The sequence below is a fragment of the Marmota monax genome, unplaced genomic scaffold, assembly GCF_021218885.2.
Source record: "Marmota monax isolate L192 unplaced genomic scaffold, Marmota_monax_Labrador192_F-V1.1 WCK01_AAM20220418_F8-fsc00116, whole genome shotgun sequence".
Taxonomy (NCBI): Eukaryota; Metazoa; Chordata; class Mammalia; order Rodentia; family Sciuridae; genus Marmota; species Marmota monax.
The window spans coordinates 2,107,433-2,128,778 of record NW_026695220.1 but is presented as its reverse complement, the minus strand read 5'-3'; positions in this window follow the sequence as shown (position 1 = coordinate 2,128,778).

Genomic DNA, 21,346 nt, shown 5'->3' with positions numbered 1-21,346 from the left:
AATACGCTTAGAACAAAATTCCACAGGCCTGCTTGGAATCTCAAGGCCGCAACTGGACAATACCATGATTCCAGAATACAATTATTGCTTCAGTTTCCCTTAAGAGATTAGTTTCTTGGAGGTTAAAAAACAACTTAAAAGAGATTGATGAAGATCAAGGCAAATAGAAGTCTTATATTGGTATCTCCTTATGCATATAGACTTAACCAAAGTTGAATTCAATCCCCCATCAAAACATAATGGCCTATATGAACAGGTCTTATAGTGTACCCTAGAGAAATGGTCCAGTCTTAGTCTCAGAGATCCACAGTTGCCATGTTCTTACACACTTTTTAGGACCTCATTTTAAGCTTCCCTAAGAGAGTTAGGACCACAGCATTGGACAAGAACCATGGTATGCTGTCAACTGGTGGTTAGCTTGACTAAGAAAAGTCAATCAACCATCCTGAGGCCATTGCTCTCCTCCTTTGCCAATCATAACAAGCACTTGTCCCAGGCCCTGTATCTGTAGCAGTCAGTACCTATAGTTATAGTCATTGTATTGGAAAATTCACAAGAGTGACTATGTCCACAAACATTCCTCTTCAAGAAATGTTTAAAAAAAGTGATTTTCTTACTGAAATTCTATTATGTTTTATTTTTTAGTTGAATAAATACACATTCCAATTAATTAAGGCCTAGAGAACAGAAGTTCCCTTAAACTACAGTATAAGTACTGCAAAAACTATTATGTGAGCATGCTGGTGAATCAAATTCCAGCTATTATGGGAAGAGCACTCTATTAAAGTCAGGCTATTTTCTCCATTCATCTTTTTAAAAAATTGTACAATATATTAGTCTTTACAAGGATTCATTTTTAAGCCTAACAGAAGTTGTTAAGATATCACTTACAGTACCATTTAAGTGCTTGCTGCTGAATCTGTAGCCTTTGAACATATACTGAATTATGGCTCTGTCAAATGATGCACATCCCAGCCAAAGGGCAGACAGGGGAGGGAGCCGGGGGGAAGCAGAAAAGTATCCCCATCTATATTCATTTGTTTGTCTCCTACTTAAGTTGATTTTAATGTCAGAGTTTGCTTACACTTTATAAACTGTGTAACATATTTCAAAGAGACAGGTTCAATTTTCAAGTCAAATAGCAGATAATGGCATCAGGGATGCCTGCAACCACAAAGGAAATATACATAAAGAGGACAAAACACAAGTTAAACGTTTGCATAAGCAGCCAGATGGAAATGAGATTTCAAATGGTCCCCTTACTACCTGGAACTCTCAGTGCTGTATGCTTTTAGGATAGTTACTAATCATTAAAATAATACAGGGCTAGGGATGTAACTCAGTGGTAGAGCACTTGCCTAGCAGGGATAAAGTCCTGGGTTCATTCCCTAGTACCAAAAAACAAACAAACAAACAAACAAAAAACAAAGACATATACACAAAACCCACAGGTCATAATCATATGGTATTACCATTATTTTTTACTATACCTGCTCATCAATTAAGAAGCAGCTGAAATATTAAGTAATTTGCTAGGAGCTACTTAGCAAGATAAGAACAAAGATATAAATGGCCCTGTATGGAATGGAACTAAAATATTTTGTTCACTTTAGGAAAAAAAAATACTAAATGCTTAAGACTTTTAGTATTGAGGTTCAGAGAGCCAATGGAAGTTTGGTTTAAAGCAAAAGCTGTTTGAGGCAAAAACAGGTCTGCCTTATTTATTGCTATGTCATTAGTACAATGCCAAGTCACTGAATAAAAATGAAAACCAAATGAATCAGTCAATCAACAACAAATTGAGATTTCTGACCTTGAAAAACTTGATGAGCACATTCAGTTAGTGTTTTCAATAAGAATCTAAAAAACTAGAAGGGTTTGCCCTCCCCTTTGGGTTTTTCTTACTTGGTATATGTTTGTTTTTATATCTCTGCTGAAAGGGAAGGGGAAAGGAGGAAAACGCTTCTGCAATGACAGTGTATGTGGGAAAAATGATAAGTTAATATGTATTGAAAATCATGAGACTATAACAGGTTTTTTTCTTTGCAACTTCTGACAAGGGGTGACTTTTCTGAGTTTCAGGCTCTAAAAGACAGGGTAACCAAAATACACTATGGAGATTCAGCAGAGTGAAGAGTAATTAGAAGAAAGTAAGCTGAAACCAGCCAACCTCCTTCAGGCCATTAGTCCTGAATTTGCAAGTCCTTTGGTAAACCAAGAGAAGGGTGAACTGGTTTCAAAGAAGACCGAATTGCCTTTGCTATCAGGTCTTAGGTGTAGGCAAAGGAGAGAAAGGTAGAAAGTCTGGACCTCTGGGGTGATAGGCTTGGGATAGAAGATTGGGAATGAAATGAAGGTGAAAATGGACAAATTCAAGGGTATGTATGGTCATGGCACTCATGAGCATGAAGATAAGAAGCTATCTAAACACATTTAGATTGGATGCTCACTATTCAGAAGTGACAGAATTCTTTGAGAATTTGATCAAAACATTAGATATTTGAAGCAAAATATGTACCCACAAAACATGGTTTCAAGAATTTCAAGCACCTTCTTAAACTCTATGTTTGCAAGGAACCAGGACTGCACACCACACCAAATGTCTACAAACATACCTCATCTATAACACCTACAATCTAATAAAATATATTTTAACCTGGTGACATTCTCCGGTGTATTGAAGTCATGCATATCTCCAGGTATTATTTCTCCCAAAATGCCAACTCCAACTCATTTTTCTGTGTTAAGTTTGATTGTCAAAACAAAGTCTGAAAATTTCCTACATATACCTTAAGTATAGGTGCAAAATATTTTAAAATTCCTAAATCATCATGCAATGGTGATAGAGAGTAAAAAGACTATTGTTGGATTAATGACAGTATACCTACTATGTGAGCTCAGATAACTTGCTACTGTGCCTCATTCTCCTTATATATAAACCAGAAATAATAAGAGAACTGATTTTAGATATTAAATGAGTCTGGATTACTTTACGTGTTCGTACTTGTAAAATACCCAGAGATATATCTTGAGTTCTCTGTACATGTCAAACTGAGAATCATCATAATTTGTGTGGGAACCTGCATTGTGGGGAATAATTGGCAGCCCCATTCAGAAGGCACTTTGTGAGATCACCTGGTTCACACCTCGGCCAATGTCTTCTGATGATTCAGCATGGTGGTACCTCATGAGCTGCTCTAAAGTGATCTAGTTTGAATTCTGGCCATAAAATCCTACAACCCCTGTTCAAACATTGGGGGTTGAGTACCACACCCACTGTTCCTAGTCTTTAAACTATTGTGAAACCTGACTTGAAATAAGTTATGATTGCAATAATCTTGTCCTTGTGCATGCCATCTTGTGGCATTACCCAGGAGACTAATTAGTGTCAGTTTAGCCACCCTATGTATCACTTTAAAAACACAGAGTAAATGAGCTTGGTACATTTTTAAATGTGTGCGGTAATTACTGCTCTGCTACCTCCTTTACATTAGAGCAGTTTTAGTTACTTACTGGGATTTGAGGACAACCCAGAATTCATTTCACAGTTGGAAGGATAACATAATGTAGAACACTCAGAAGGTGTAAGACACTGTGAATATTGTCTTCACTCTAATAGCCCCAACCCCTGGAACTGAAGCACATGACTAAAGCATTAAGTCATTTTCTGAAATCCTGCTGCTACTAGCTGACTCCACAAACATGCACTTAGCCATATTCTCCCTGGGCCTGCCACTCTGTGGTTGCAAATAGACACCAATCGAAGCTACATTAACTCTTTCAACTATACTGCCACTCCTGCCACTGAATAGAAAGTATAAAAGCAGCAATTTACTAAATGATTTAGAATTATTCTCAACACTATTCTTGGAAAATGATGATAAGCCTTAAAGGATTTCAAAGGTTATAAAATCAAAGACAAGTAGTAAAAAAAAAAAATTATATAACACTTGGAATTTATGTTAACTATAAGATTAGATACAGATTCTATGCAAACTGTATAGCAAAATATACATGTTTGCTATTGCAAAAATCATTACCTATAGAGTTCATAAATAGGAAAATCAAATGGCTCTAGATGAATAATTAATTTGCTCAATGACATTTTTCTCAAAACCAAAATTGTCAGGTCCTATTTTGTTACTTTTAAATATTAATAAAGTATTAACAGTGACATTAGGTTTCAAGTGACATATCAGACTCATTGGCAATTGTGAAAATTATCAGAATTTAACCAAAGTATATATTAGCTACATAATGAAAGAGTAAGTCAAGCTCAGACAAACATTTTTATGGGAAATCGAAAATTGCTCTCATGATTGTCATTACCTCTTCCTGAATGTTACCACTTGAATCCTTGGAAATAACTGCATCACAGGTTCCTAATTCCCAGCTCCATAATTTGGTCAGTTTTGTGGTGTTTGAAAGACCTTCATTTAGCATCTTAGAAATCTCATTAAAACGCTTTTACAGCCTGTCCCAAATCATTAATAAAGGCATGCTAGGACCCCAGTCATCTGGTCTCACCATAACTATTTCCTCTAGACTCAATACAGAGTTATTTATCAGCAATCTTTGTGGTTTTTCAACCCTTTTTTTATAGGAGTTTTTAATCCCTAGTAACTTGGAACACAATGAAACCTGGAAAAGCTTCAAATAAAGAAGTATTTTATCTCTATTCAAAATAGACTTTTAAATTGCCAAATTTTGTGGTTTAATTGATCTTTCCCATCTTTCATCAAGATATCGCTATAAAATAAGAATGAGTATTCGATTACTATCAAACTAAAAAGTGCCTAAGAACAATAGAAAAGAATTTTAGGTTATAGCCAGTTAGTCTGAATAGGCTTTTAATTTAACTAGTGTCCCAAGGTGAAGTCATTCAAATTGCTCACAAATATGGTTGTTTCTTTTCAGACTTTATTTATCTTAGATATTATTATATTCTAATTATCTCTATGGTAAACACATGTTATTAAAATGCACTAATGCATAAATTCAAAAACAATATTGCTTTTAAGAAAAAGAATTGCAGAATTCTGTTTCTCAATGCTTTATAAATCAGTTATTCAGTGAAATTTCTTAAATAAAGTAGATCTTTTTCTTATAGGTACACCTAGGTGATAACATGAAGCACTACCCTGCACTTATATATTACAATAATCATGAACATGATTATGAGTTAGATAAACTATGTGGTTTGAAGGAACAATATTCAGAAAACCACACTTACTTCAGTTACAGATGCCAGGTTCAAAGGCACCCAGAGTCATCTCCTATTCAGATCAATCGGCTATAAATTTCAGGATTCTCATGAGTATCCTCATTTTACTTAAAACTGATTTTAAGTAAAATGTCTAAAATAAATTAAAACCTTTGCAACAACTCACAGGATTCAAGAAATTGTCATATTTTTATTATAGTTTTATTATAGTGAAAAGATATAAATTAGAACCAGCCAAAATAAAGGTGCATAGGGCAGAATCTGAGAGGAGTACCAATATGGAGTTCAGACCATGCTCTGTGGAGTCTTGAATGGCATTACCTCCTCTTGGATATAATGTATGACAGTCTGAATATTGTCAACCTAAACTTTTGAAGCCTTGAGTTTTTTGGGGGGACTGGCCTCACATTGCCAGCATAACTGACCATGAGTCTCTAGTTCCTCAACAGTGGGAACTGATATGGCATGCACCAACAACTGCATGTAAGTCACATTGTTAGACTGTCCATGGGCAAGAGCACTCAGGTCAACAAGGAAACGCCTTTCAGGCAAAATATCACCTCCCACAGGCCAAGGGCAAAAAGCTAGAACCCGGAGTAGTTAACTCTTCACTATGTAGGCATCGTTATTTCCCATTGGATATCAGGTAGGAAAATATACCAGAATAAGGACTTAGAAACAAATTTCCCCCGCATTCACAAATTATCTGCAAGCTACTTGTCCAATAAAAATAAAAGGGCGATCTACTGATGGCTCTCCAACTCATGTGAGTGTAAGCCGGTTCCCATACTACCATTCGGAATAAGAATTGGCTTCGTGGTTGGAGTATTGAGTTTTGTTGTTTGGATAGTTAAAGCATAAGAAAATTAGCTTAGCAATTAGAAAAATTGCTAAACTACAAGGGCTTCTTGTATCTTATTTAGTTTTAGGCAAGAAGTTCAAACCAAAAAGCACAAAGAACAAATAGTAGAAGAAATTATTTCATTAACTTTAAAAAGTAAGAGCATACAATTAAAATCAAAAATTAAGAAAATTTGTTTCTGAAAAGATAAAACCAAATGACACATTAAAAATGTTCCCTTGAACCAAAATTAATTTTACCTAGCAGTCACTTATCAATCTATGTGACATACTTTGTGAGGTTTGTTTTGTTTCCTTCTGTTTTTACTTTTTGGTGCTAGGGCTAGAACCCAAATCCCTATACTTGCTGAGCACATTCTCTACCACTAAACTAATATCCCAGCTTCTGTGAAGTATTTCTGATGCTCACTGCTAGAAACTATAGGGCACAAGGGAAAATAGAATAGTTGATGTGAGAATTGTCCATGGCTTTAGCTGGGCATTTCAACCAATTGATTTTTACAAAATGGAAAATTATGCAGACAGAAAAAGAAAATTCATTTAGAATTTTAATGCCCAATAATCACTGAGTGAAAGAATGATAAAACTGGTTAGGGGCTGGGGTTGTGGCTCAGTAGAGCGATTGTCTTGCACACCTGAGGAACTGGGCTCAATCTTCAGCACCACATAAAAATGCATAAACAAAATAAAGGTACTGTGTCCATCTACAACTAAAAAACAATTTGATTAGCTCTGGAAGACAATTGACAGTGTAGAATTCTACAAAGTTTTACATAAAACAAAAGCAAAATCAAATATCGCATATTAAACATAAAGCAAATTGATTTTAAGTAAAATGTCTAAAATAAATTGAAACCTTTGCAACAGATTTCACAAGGTAAAATATTAAGCAGCAATGGATTTTGGCCATTAATTTTAAATAATTTATTAAAGAACATTTAGGTTACTCTTGGATGAACCCAACAATAAAATAAAACAATATAAATGTTGAAGTGATGTCTTAAAGTTTAAAGAGCCGAACTGACAAAAATCTTCTGTTAAAAGTACAAGCAATCAAATAATTCAACTATGGCTTTCTCAATATTTTCTCAAACTAATCCAAGAAAGTTTTGATAGTTGAAAACTTTCCATTGCCTAGGTAAGTCAATTTTAAAATGTCAGCAAGTAAATCCAACCAATGTGTTTCTTGGCCTGAAGATGTTTTGGGATGATAAGTGCTCCCTCGGGTCTTATCATATTGAGGAACTGCATATCATTTTATGTGCTTATCTCTAGTAGCATGAACTACAAAGAAGTGTTTATGGCCTGAAAGAGAATTTCATTCTGCTTGAGTCAAACCTTCAAATGTTCTATTGCTCCCCATCCTCTCAAAAAGGCTCAAGCAAAATTTAAAAGCTCAAGAATAAGTGAATTCATGGAAATATATACCATGTTCCTGGAAAGACTCAGTATTACGATGAGATAAACTATCATAAAATGCAATTTTATTTTAAATTTCACTAGAATCATTTAAGAACTTGATGAATTAATTATGATGTCCTTATAGAGTAATAAGGAATTTCTAGAAAAATAAATAAGTTCATATTTATTTTTTCCATAGTTTTGAGTTGATATGAGAATTGTCCATTCTCACAAAACCTAAATACAATAGAATGCACATATTTGAAATATGCAATTTGATCAGATTTGACATGTGTGTCACCAATACAATCCATATACAAAGAATTTCCATTACTTTTTTTAAAATTTGAAATCAAGCAGATTGTGTTTTCTTCATGATTTAGTACATTAGAAATTAATCACCTTATGATATATAAAACTCCATCTTCACATGTCATTTAAGTATCAGTATTATCATTAGAAATGAGACAGAAATAATAGCTCTTAGTATGGGTATACATACACAAAAACATAAAAACATACATAGCATATATATCAATACATACACATACACATATACAAGCATTGGAAAAGGAAAGGTAACAGCTAGCAAAAGGAATGGTGAAACTTAGATTATGGAAGTGAAATCAAAAAGTCACAATAAGATATTTTCAAGTAGAACTCTGTAGTGTATTTTATCTTAATGACCATGTTATTCTACTATTTTACAAGAAAAAAAAATATTGTCTTTGTGGCAGCGACAATATTGCGTATTATCCAAAAAAAAAGAAGGCATTTTTTTCCCCTCCTGGACAAATAGCTGGATTATATTTCCAGCCTACTCTGCTCTTAAACTGGCTTCATGACTAAATTCTAAAAGAAAGAAATAAAGTCACATGACTCCCAGGTCTGCTTCTACAGCCTTCAGCACAATTCTCCACAAACTCTGCCTCCACTTCATGGATACAGAAGAATCAGATGAGCACACCAAGGCTTTATAAGATAGATGAAAGGGTGACTAGATGATACTAGCCTAGACCCATGAATGAATGAAAGGTCCTCCTACCCCACTTACCTGAATTAGACTCTGAAATAAGAAAACGCACTCCTATAATCTGACATAAAAAAACTGGGATGCTAAGGGGTTTTTGTTTTGTTTTGTTTTGTTTTATACTCCTTATTCTATCTTAACTTTCCAGAATTTTTAATGTAAATAATCATAGAAAACTAAATGTAAAAAACAATGTTCAAAGCTATACACTGAACAAAATATATCATGTGTATTTTATGAATAATATAATTTTCATACATTAGAAAAGTATACAATTCAGTAGCAGTTTTTGAGATATGAATATGAACTATTCAGACTTGAGACAGATTGTTAATAAGGAGACAAAAATAGGATTCTATTTACTAGCAACATGTTGAATATCTTTATTTGAAGTGTTCAACACTAAAAGTTTCATATTTCTATTTTTTTTCAAATTTTGGAATATTTGCATAGATATAATGAGATATTTTTGGGGAAGGGACTTAAGTCTAAACAGAAAATTTGTTTCAGCTCTGTCTTATACGTGGAGCCTGAAAGTAATTTTATACAATATTTTTATAATCATAGAAAACTAAATTTAAAAACAATATTCAAAGCTATACACTGAACAAAATATGTCATGTGTATTATATGAACAATATAAATTTCATACCTTAGAAAAGTGTACAATACAGTAGCAATGCAGTGCTGCTGCATTTTTATCTCAATGTATCCAATGACGTCAGATATAGAATTTTCCACTTGTAATACTATGTTGGTATTCAAAAAGTTTGGGATTTTGGATTTTCAGATGTTCAACCTGTCCTTCCAAGTGGAAAAGTAATTATTTATTTTTAAATTAATGGGTTAAAAGGAAAACAAAGAAGGAAGAAATAATCAGCATTTTATAAAATAGTTTGCAGACAGCATCAATTACAGCAAATCTATACTTAGATAAAATGAAGAGCTATCTGGGAGATTTCCACCACCCTTCTCACAATCTCCATCTCTAACCAGTATTAATAAAAAAAAAAAAAAAAAAAAAAAACTTTTCCCATTTCTGCTATATTGGACTCAATTTTTTTTCCATACAAAAGTAGCAATGGTAGACACCCTGTTTCCATTTTCTAAATTATCACCAATTATTATCCATTTTACCTTATAAAAAATTCTCAGTCTGTACATTTTTTCTCTACATGTACATCAACTACAACCTTGTTCAAGATACCATTTCTTACCTGGACTACCTGAATGACCCCTAATGAATCTGCCTGGAGCCACTGAAATCTCGTCCAATCCAGCTCTGTACATTTCAGTCAAATGGGTTTTTTCAAAATAAATGTCATGTGATAATCTGATCATGTGACCCTAACTTACCCACATTCCCTCCTCAGCCAAGCTTCCTACTGCTCTTTAGATAAAGAAAACAATCTTCAAATGGTCAATGAGACTTTGCATGGACAGGTTTGATTTTTCTGTTTGCTTTTTAGCAACTTTTTCACCTGCCTGGAATGTGCTCCTCTTCCCTTTTCACACTGTTGAGAGCCACAGCAAAGTCGGAATGGCCCCTGGCATTTTGCCAGAAGTAATGGTTGAGAGGGGAGCCATTAAGATGATGATAATTAAGTTAAGCTGTGTATAACTGCTGTGACTGGATGATCCTGGATTGAAACAGGCTGTGTATTCAATTGTATATAGACCCCTGCTGTCCGCCTCCATTGCCTGCTACTTTGGAGTTCTCACAGGGATTCCTGGGGAGTTTGCATTGGTTGGTAAAGTGGAGGGAGTTGCAGTGTGTGTGATGTTCCTGAGAGGGCCGCGTGGGTGGCGTTCGGGGGAGTTCGGAAATAAAGTTTGTTCCTGCTTGAGTGGCTCATGATTTGTGCCCAGCCAGACTGCAGCATCACACAAGAGTTAACTTCTTTGGACATTAATCATCACTTTCTCAAGGAAGTCTTTCTAGCTCTCTATGACTTGTTCAAATTCCCTGATAATCAGTGCCCTGTGTAAGCCTTTATCTTACTGCATGGATTGAAATTTCTATTTTACATGAGTTTGGAGATTATTTTATCTGAATCTATAGAGCTATTGAACTGCAAGTTTTATGAAGAAATAAACAATCTCTCTCTCTCTCTTTTTTTTAAGAGGGGGAGAGGGTCATAATTTTATAATTTGTGCCTGATACTTGTTGGTTGTTATGGTTTGAGTCTGAAACATTCCCCAAAGGCCACATGCTAAAGACTTGGTTGCCAACCTGTGGTACTACTGGGAGATGGTAAAAAAATTAGGATATGGGATATAGTAGGAGGAAGTAGGTCACCAGGATCATGTCTCTGAAGAGTATATCTTGTCCCTGGCCTTCTCACTTGCATGTACGATTGCACCCCTATTCTTCCTCTCTCTTCTTCCTGGTTATCATTAGAGGAGCAGCTTTGTTCACGTATTTACTTCCTGCCTTGATCCACAGGCCCAGAAACAATGGAGCCAAGTGACCATGAACTGTGAGCCAAACTAAATCTTTTCTGCTCTAAGTTTATTTATCTAAGGTATTTTATCACAGTAACAACTGACTAACACGTAGATTAAGCAGTAAATACTGGTTAAATGAGTAAATGAACACTAATTCCTGATTCTGAAATTATCCAGGTAGTATCCATAATCCTGGATGCAGTCTATAAGGACATGAGACTGAAAGTGACAAAAGAAAAGAGGAGAGAAGACAATCTTAGTTCATGTACCACTCAGCTTGGGTCTTATAATCAGTATTCCAGATCTTCCCAACATTTTATCACCTCGTGTCATCAAAGATTTTGGTTCTCTTTACTTCTAAGCCAATAGTTACACTTTTAATTTAAAAGACCCAAAGGGCATCCTTTTAAATGTGTTAGTACTTCTATTCTTCATCTACATAAAGAATAATCACCCACATGACTTTGTCTTTTCCTGTAAGTTTTAAGTAAGTAAAGCATGGTGCCAAAGAGAACAAAAAATCTATCTCTTTATACCTTTACCATTAACTAGAACTAGTATGGAGTGAATTCCAGGTTTGCCTTTATATCCACTATGTTCTTCTCAAAACACCCCAAGATGTTTTTTATAATAACTATTTTAATGTGGAAACAAAGTTCAAATGCTTTAAGTCAGCTTCACAAAACCTTTGAGTTAATAAGACAGGAATTTCCTTAATTGCCAAGACTCTGCTTATTACTGGGCTGCTATTACAGAACCTGCAGAATACACAGAAAGCTATAGAACCATGTAAGTACAATGCAAGTACAACCTAGCAGATGCAATTGTAGAGAGGCAGCTTAGTTACTGTATTTGTACTATGGTTAAAGAATGAAGAAAATTCTTCATAGGAAAAAGAGATAATGGCAGAAAAAGTAAGCAGGAGTTGGAGGGTATGACCAGAGTCTGCACAGAACCTCATCCTCAATGTTTGCTTCCCTACACTCACCTTCTTGGAGACTCTCAAATCACAGAAGTTACCCATGGTTGCTTGGATTCTTTGGCGGGTGCAGAGTGGGAAAGGTAGCTCAACAGAGATCTCAAACATATTTTCCTTTTGTAATATCAGTATTCACAGTGATTAAGGTTTTATACAATTTAATAGAGAGATCTTTGAGAATTAGAAGTTTAAAAGATTTTGCTGGCTTGCCCCCAAAATATAACTGTCGTGTAAAATATTTTAACTATTGGAAAATATATACAATATTTTAAACAATTTAATTAAAAATTTTCTTTGAAACACAACATATTAGGAACTTCCACATATATAGGAGGCCTGAAAATATTCACTATCGGGGCAGAATCCTTGGTTATGGCAGAAGCCCTCCTACTTACTCAGAGCACAGATTCTTATTAGAAAAGCACCCAAAAATTGCTAGCTTTTTTAGTGGGTTCAAAAATAAATATATACATATGAGCCTAAAATGTATTATCTTATCTATTTAACTTTGAAAAACATTTGCAAGGTTTAACTTACATGCTTCACAAAAAGACAACTGTTACTTATGCCAAAGACTCTTTATTCTTAAGAATTGGTATTCTAAAATCAATTATGTTACAGAATTATATTAGCTTGATGTGTTTTAAATTTAAGTAGACTGTTGTTATGTTCAAAATAGAATTATAGTAGACCAAAGTTTTGTTTTGGGTTGTCTTTTGGGCTTATGTTATATTTTTTTTAAATAAGGTCTCCCCATGTGACCCAGGCTAACCTTGAACTCCTGGATTTAAATGATTCTTCCACTTCTGTCTCCTAAATAGCTGTACCTGGCTCTAGACCAGAACTTTTAATTAGTTTAAATATATTTCTCAGTGATTTTTTTTCTCCCTATCACTAATGATATTTTCATACTGAAAGATTCAATTCAGTTGTTTTGTCAGTGAAGTATCTAAAATTCTTCCCAAGAGATTTTATAATATTTCTGTATCTTAGCTCATGTTTATTTTCTCTTTTTTTGACAGAAATTTATATACAAAGATCAAAGATGCTTTGCACTATTCAAATTTTTCTGTGTGAATTATTTTTATGTGTTATACATTTTCACTACATCTGTCAATTCATTTTCTTTCCTAGAATGTAATCTCTGTGTGATTTTATGTGTACTGGGGAGAGGTAGACAAAAAGTCCTGTCTACACTTCTTCAGATCTTGAATATCTGATAAAATGGTATTGTATACTATTGAGTCATGTTTTATATTTAAAATTCTGAGGTAGAGGTCATTTCAAAAGAATTCTTATGCAGTCGATCCCTATAATAACTGATTGACATTTTTTTTTCCTGGTATGTTGATCAAGATATTCTATCTCTTACATCTTAATAATCCTATTAGCAATAATGGTATCACTTTTTTGAGAACGTTCATATGGAAAAAATGTATAATCCTAACTTCTCATCATTTTTAGAAGCATCTTCTTGGGGCTGGGATTGTGGCTCAGCGGTAGAGTGCTTGCCTCACACGCGCAAGACCCTGGGTTCGATCCTCAGCACCACATAAAAATAAATAAGTGAAATAAAGGTATTGTTCCCAACTACAACTAAAAAATAAATATATTTTTTAAATCATCTACTTTTCTAAAACCTATGTATTTACCAAAATGCTAAAAAGTAGAAAGTTTCCAATGTCCATATGTCTTAAGAATATAAAGATAAAATTAAACAACATTTATTTAATTATCCTCCAGACTTTTCCTACATGATAGTCAAAATACAGAGGATATAAAATCTTGTTACATAGCTCCCTTCAATAATTTCTAAGGTCTTTTAAGAAAAGTTAAGAGCCAAGACAAACCAATTGCTCTGTTTCTGGCCAGCTGAACAGCAATAACCAGAGGATGGTCATTAATCATCAACAAATTACAAAGAAATCACCATGCCAAGTCAAAGGTAAAATCAATTACAATGACAATTAAAGTACTCAAACCTCAAGCTCAAAGCCCCTGCAGTTAATAGACAGCCTAATCTGACTTTATAGAGAATTCAAGCATAGAATTTTCTATAATGCTGAAATAAAAAATTAGATTTAGTGAAAGGGTATAGAACAATAACTTAAAGGGTAAGTTGGGGAAAAAAAGCTTCCTATGACAATAAAGTTGACAGTGATGTGACCCACTGTTTTATCAATCATTTATTTATATTGTTGAAAGTAATGGAACATTCATATTGATTACTGTTCTTGTGTGGCAGTCACATCTTTGTAAAAAGGATTCCATGCACTCTGTCCATTGGCATCTAGCACCAGATTGAACAAAATAAGTTTGTAGAGAGTTATAGGACTAAAGGACAATCTTATCACTTTATGCCGCCAACTGTATTTTTGAACTCTTTGCTGACCTTGAGATGAAATCACCCAAGTGAGTAAGTCCAAAAAAAATATAAAGCTTTACTGATCTGTACTTTTTCCCAGATGAGTTATATTGGTATTCACATTTCTCCTACAGTCAACCAATATGAAAATTTCTTCTAAGATTCTGAAATAAGGTAAAGCCTCCCTAAATGAGATGAACAGAGAAGACAAGTACTTGCTTCTATTATCCCTAGTTGTTTAGGAGCAGGTTAGGAACATTCAGTTTATCATAGCTGAAAAATATTTCCACATTTCTTCTACTTAATCTTCCCACTGTAAGCATTTATAACAAAAAATTTTAATAGCATTCAGAGAGATTATCACTATACACAGATCCAGCAAGAATATCGAAATAGCTATATTTTAATTCCAGTATTACTGGTTGAATGATTAAATCTGTATTAGTCATTTAATCTCTCTTCTTATAAATTTTTTATCTCTAAAATGAAAAAGTTATTATTTCTATGTATTTTTCAAGAAAGTTGAATAGGTACCTGATTTTAGAAATGATACTTAGATAATAATTAGAAGTTACCCTATAGATCAAATGTATATAATACATAGAAACTTACTTGAATTTATCAGTGATGTGATAATACTAAATTTTCAAATTATCCATCATTAGTTACACGTGACTCCAAAAGTGTTTTTTTTTTTTTATTTACTTGAAGAGTTTTTGTTGCCACTTTTGCTTTAATTTGTTTATACCTTGGAAAGCCATTCAGTGAGTAAAATTCCTGTTAAAGAAAGACCTATTTTTAGATTTTGTTTACTGAGAACTTGCCAATGACCCTGACACTCTGTTTATCATTGAATCACTGACTCAATGATCTAACCAATGCCCAAATGATCTTCACATTCCCTCAACTCTCTTCACCCCGGGCATAACAGTAGCTTCATTTTCTCATTGATTAATCTCATTTCACAACAGTCTTCATCTATTTTTTAACTACTCCTCTGGAAAGAATGTGTTTGAAGATGTCTCAAACAGCAGCAGTACTAAAGATCAACTTCATCTTTGTTCTTGTAGAAAAGAAGCCCAGATAGCCATGTTCCGAATCAGGTGGAGGGAACGAGTAGTCTGTTCTCTTTCAAGGCAGGCACTGGGCTGAGTATTTTACATATACTAACCCTTTAAACTAGCCCTACGAGATAGGTGGCATTATCATCATCATTTCACACATGACAACACTGAGGCCAGAGAGGTGAATATCTCATTCAGGTCACTCACCTTCTAAGTGTCAGAGGCATGTATGGGTCCCAAATCTGACAAACTCTTAACACTCATTTTCTTTTTTCGATGTGAACATTCTTTGACATGAAAATGAGAAACAATCACTTTTAAGTTCCTTCTAGGAAGTATTAAGTCTGAATGTTTTATTGTAATTCTTGTAGATCTTTCTATACTTAGAAAAGAACTGTTACCCATATAAACCTAAATAAATCTGGCTGCTCTATCAATCTGTGAATAGATTGGGCCTAAAATTGCCTCTCAACACAGCTCTTCAGATAATTTAAAAATGTGGGAATACAAATACAAATATTTTAATCATTTAACAACTGTTGACTGGATATTATGGGCTGGTGCTATTTTAGGCATAAGGGATAGGTCATAAAAGAGAAAGTTCCCTACCTTCATTCTAACAGTGAAAGACAACCCAAAAATAATAAATGTAATAAATAAGTAGGCTACTCCATGTATTAAAAGGTGGTAGGCACTCTGGAATAAAAGAACGTGGAGTCAAGTAGGGAGATTGGCCTAAAGCTTCCCTCATGAGGTCAACAGAGAAAACTAGCAATTGCTTCTACTATCCCTAGTTGTATAGAAGCAGGTTGGGAACATTCATATTCAGTTTCTCATAGATGATAAACTAGGAGTGGGAGGGGAGGCATCAGGAAAGGGTCATGGTCAGTGTATCAGATAAACTAGGAGTGGGAGGGGAGGCATCAGGAAAGGGTCATGGTCAGTGTATCAGTCAGTAGGGGCAAAGGTAGGAAAAGATGAGGTCAGAGAAGCAGAAGCAATCAGATAGCCCAAATTATCTGAGTCACAGCATTGGTCTTTTACTCTAAATGAAATAGAAAGTCATTCCTATTTGAACAGAAAGGTGGCATAATCAGACTCACATTTCTTATGATTACTCTTCTATTCTGTTAAGAATCAGTAAGGGGAAGCAAAAGCAATGCAGAGAACAGATATAAAGCAGGTAAGAGGCTATTTAATAGTCCAGCACAGGGGTGCCGGGCTTAAACCAGAGAAGTAGCAGTGGTGTGGTAAAAGGTATTTGGCTTTTGAAATAATAACAATAGGATTTCCTAAAAAATTAGCTATGGATTATGAAAGAAAGACAGTGAAGATAACTTCAGGATTTGGCCTGATCAGAATAAAGGAGTGTTGTTTTCCCAACCAGATAGAGATAAGATCAGGAGCCCAGTTCTGGAGATTAAATTTAATATCCCAGGGAAGGTATGAAGTTGGACTACATATAAAGTTGAGTTCTGAAGAGTTCTGGGCTGGAGATTGAAATTTTTTAGTTATCAGCATAGAGATGGTATTTAAAAATAATAATCCTGAGTGAAATAACCAGGAAAGTGAGGATAGATAGAAAAGAGAAACAAACTTCTTTGCCATTATGCTAATATACACCTTTTCTCCTTTTAATAGAGATTAAACTAGAATTTTGCTTTGCTTTTTATGAAGTAATATGAAAGTTTAGTGATCAAGGATCCACATGCGATTATTTCTACTTTTCTCTAGAATAAAAATTTTCAGTCACTTTTGTTCAATAATATATCACCTTCTAACTGAAAATTCTCAAATATTCTTGAAGTCAACATCAATGAGCAACACATTAGTATAATTCTGATAGTGATAACATAAAATACCCATTTCTAAAATTTGGATTTCTATTTTATATTTGTTATTAATACCCAATGGAAGTATTTCTAGAAGGTTAGCTTCTCTGCCTATATAGAAATTTCCTATAATAAGAAATTGAAACATAATAAAATTGAACTTTAAGGAATATCCTTTTATTTTTGAGCAATGAAGAAACTATAATGGTGATTTAAACATTTTAATATTTAACCTTAAAAATGCAAATTGAAAGTGAAATGTAGAATAAGTGTTAATATCTCACTTTTTTTCATTTACAAGCATTTTTCCTATATTCATTTATAATATCTGAGAATATCCAGAAGTAAGATCTTCATTCTAAACCTCTAGAGCTTGCTTGGAAAAGTAATTATGTAGGTATTTGTCAGGAATAGAACTAATAGCCTTAGAAATTTAAATCCTTATACAGGTAATATATACATAGAATTCATCGCCACTCTGCTCTTCACCCCCACCCTCCCAGGGTCAAGAGTCATTCCACATCGATTCTAGGATCTTTTTCCCTTTCAGGAGCAGAGATAGAATTGGAAACATTATAAAACCCAGTAAAAATAAAAAGAGTCAATGAAACAGTCATGCAATTCCATATCTGGTAGGCATATATACACTATGTGATATATCACACACACACACACAATTCAAGCTTTGTGGAGAGAAAATCAGCAGAAATTGTAGTGCTAATTGCTTCTGGACCCTTTATGTGACATTTAGTGTTTCTTCTTTGCCCTAAGCCAGCCCCTACCTCACTGTTCAGAACAGATTTCTAAGGTGTCACAAGATCAGAAGATGCATGGGATAGAATAGAAAATATTAAACAATCCAGTTTGTCCTTCCCTATGTCATGATTTTTCCAACTCCACATTATATTTTTCTAATTACTATGAATAGATTTTTATTTTTTAAGCAACTATAAATATCAGACAAGATCTCTTCAGAAAATGTTACAAACTGGAAAATTTAAGGAGCGTTTAATAAAAGAATTGTTCAGAAAGATAAATGGATAAGATTTAAGGAGATGGACAATTCCAAGTCAAGTAATGGGGTATTTACAATGTGGAGCCACTCTGAAAAGGAAAGAACCTCTGACACAGGCTATGGCTTTTGTGGAGTAATTAATGTGCTGCTCTCTCTTCCTACCCTTTATCTCTTGCTAATGCCTCAAGAAGGGAGCCTACTGATGCAAGCAAAGGGGTTAGCTACCCAGACAAGACTGTTTAAATAATTTGCAGAGTTCTGTGTGAAATGAAAATGCAGAACTCTTTTCAATAAAAAGAAAACTGTAAAGAATTTCAAGAGGATGACGGCAAAACAATAAAGCAAGTGCAAAATCTTCTGAGTGTAGAGCCCTGGGCAACTGCATAAGTCACATCCTCATGAAGCCAGATCCTCCCAGGACACAGAAGCATGAATACAGAGGAATATGAAGAAAAATGAAGATATCCAGAACATTGTGTATTCCTTGGATAATTACTTGAATATTCAATATTGAAATTTACTTGTCTATAAGATAAATGAGGACAATAGTATTTCAAACGTTATTCTAAGGGTTAAATGAGATGGTACAGCGAATTTGCTCAGGTCAGTTACTAACCAAGAAAAAGTAGTCAGTAAATATTAGCTACTACTTTTAACATTAATATTACTGATTTAATGTCAATTGTAGAGAAATACACCATCATTTAATAATTTATACCACTTAATATTGTGTGGTATTATATGACAAGTGTAGCAACATTCTTATAAAAGACAATTAATGAACTGGCTTTTGCCTACAGACTAGGAGTTCTACTTAGTTCTTTCCTCCAATAAAAATATATGATGATCAATGGAAAAGCATAATATTTTTATTTTTAATACAACTGTCACACAAATGCGATAGGTCACCACAAACTCCGGCTCCCCAGTAACTCAAATCAACACATAATCATAATGATTTAATTTCATCAAGAAATATCTGCATGGTAAAAATGGCATAAAGATCATAGTTTAGCCTCTCAAGGCAACAATTACAATATTTCATATTATATTTTCTAAAAATGCACCTATTTTTGCACACTAATGGTTAAGAATATAGTATACCGTGCTGCAATCAGGAAACATTAAAACTGGGAAACATTAAAATTAGTAATGTTTTTCCCTATCTGAATGGGCTTAAATAATCCACTTTTGTTGCATGTGTGCTTGTTTGCTTTAGAGAGCAGTGCTGGTGCCATGTTATCTGCAATTTACTTGTGTGTCTTCTTATGGCAATGATGCTTCAGTGTTCAGCTGTGCTATTTTTGATCTCCTGGGATTGAAAATGAGTTGATGAATCTTACTGGACTGCTTACAAGTAAAAATAATCTTAAAAGTAGCACTTGTAAGCCTCTCCCAGTAGAAATGTATCCTGTCTTTAATATTATTTATCAACTTTGGCTGTTTAAAAATTGCTTCCTTTCTGGTTCTTAAGCCATATGCTAAATATTTGAGTTGTTTATATGTTATACTATAACTAAATTAAATTAATTTTAATTGCCTTGGCTGTATAGTCCAAAGATTGTGTTTGATTTGAAAATATAAATAAAGCAAAGGAACATCTCAAAATTTAAAAAAAATTTAAATTTGATTCTAACATATTACTTGTCTCATCAACTTAGTTCTCTCAATAATAAATGACATGGTTTTCAAAAGACTTTGCAGGAAAAAAATGATGATTACAAAGCCAAAATATAATATACCCACAGACTGAATTTACATACCACTTTACTTTTACTATATTCTGCACAGTAACAAAGATTAGTCTAGCAATCCTAGCTGGAAAATGGACATTTTCTATGGCATTGTTGAAATCTCTCTAAGAGAGAATAATATTCTCTCATGAAGTATCTGATTTTTAAAAGGGTGGTCTCATGAAGTATCTGATTTTTTAAAAGGGGAGATTCTAAGAATTTTATGTTATAAAGATCCTTTTTCCATTTCCTTTTTCATGGAAGTCTTACAGTAGCTCTAATACATTCCACCTGATTCTCTCACTGTTATGACTCAAGGTCACTCCATAAAAAATTTGCATTGCTGGCATACAAAAAGTTGAAGGTGGTTGCTGTCACCTTGAATAATTTTGCACATTTCTCTTTCTTTAAAAAAAAAAAAGTGAAGTAGCAGTGACTTTATTTTGCACTAGTCTACAAAAGATTAATATCGCACTCTAAAATTCTTGAGAAAACCTATTTTCTAAGATGATTTTGCCTTGTTACAGCAAAGAAAAAAAAATAAAAGTCTTTACATTCCATGGTCGGTACAGATGGATAGACACAGGAAAGGAGCACTCGACCTCGGCAGCAGAGACTGAGCGCTTGCAAGGTGAGGTCGAAAAGACAGATGGTTAGTTCAGCTTCATGTTGAAGAAACATGTGCTGCCTTGAGTTAAGCAGGGGGCTTTTCCATGAGAGACCACTTTTTTTTTCAGGCACTTCAAATTCTCCTCAACCACTCTTAATAATGTACACAGCCATTTTTCTTGCATTTTTCATGCCTGGATTCTGACTGCATTTTACCTAAGAGATAATAAATGACTGCTTCACATTCAACTCCAGATCCTTTGATCATGACCCTTTCTCCAGAGTTCAGCTTACCCATGCCATCACTCACATCCTGCCCTACTGCCACACTGCCCCAGGAACACAGGCTTCCACAATATGTGAAATGCAACACATCCTGGACCATTTTCATCTGTTTCCAGAGCCCCTGCACTGATCCAGACTCTAAATATTTTCTCATATTCCACGAGTTGCAATTTCACTGTTGATTTAGACCTTTAATGATCAGAAGTTTAATTTTGGTGTAGTTATGTACATTCTTTCCTTTGCTGCTTGTGCTTTTGGTATCCTAGCTAAGAAATCATTGCCAAATGCAATGTCTAGATGATTTTCTTTTGTTTTCTTCAAAGTTTTATACAGTACTTTTAAGCTTTACATCTAAGACTTTGATCCATTTTGAGTTCATTTTTGTGCATGACATAAGATGAAGGTCCAACTTAATTTATTTTGTAGGTGGATATTCAGTTTTCCCAGCACCAATTGTTGCAAAGACTGTTTTTCCTCATTAAAGGGTTTTGGCATCCTTG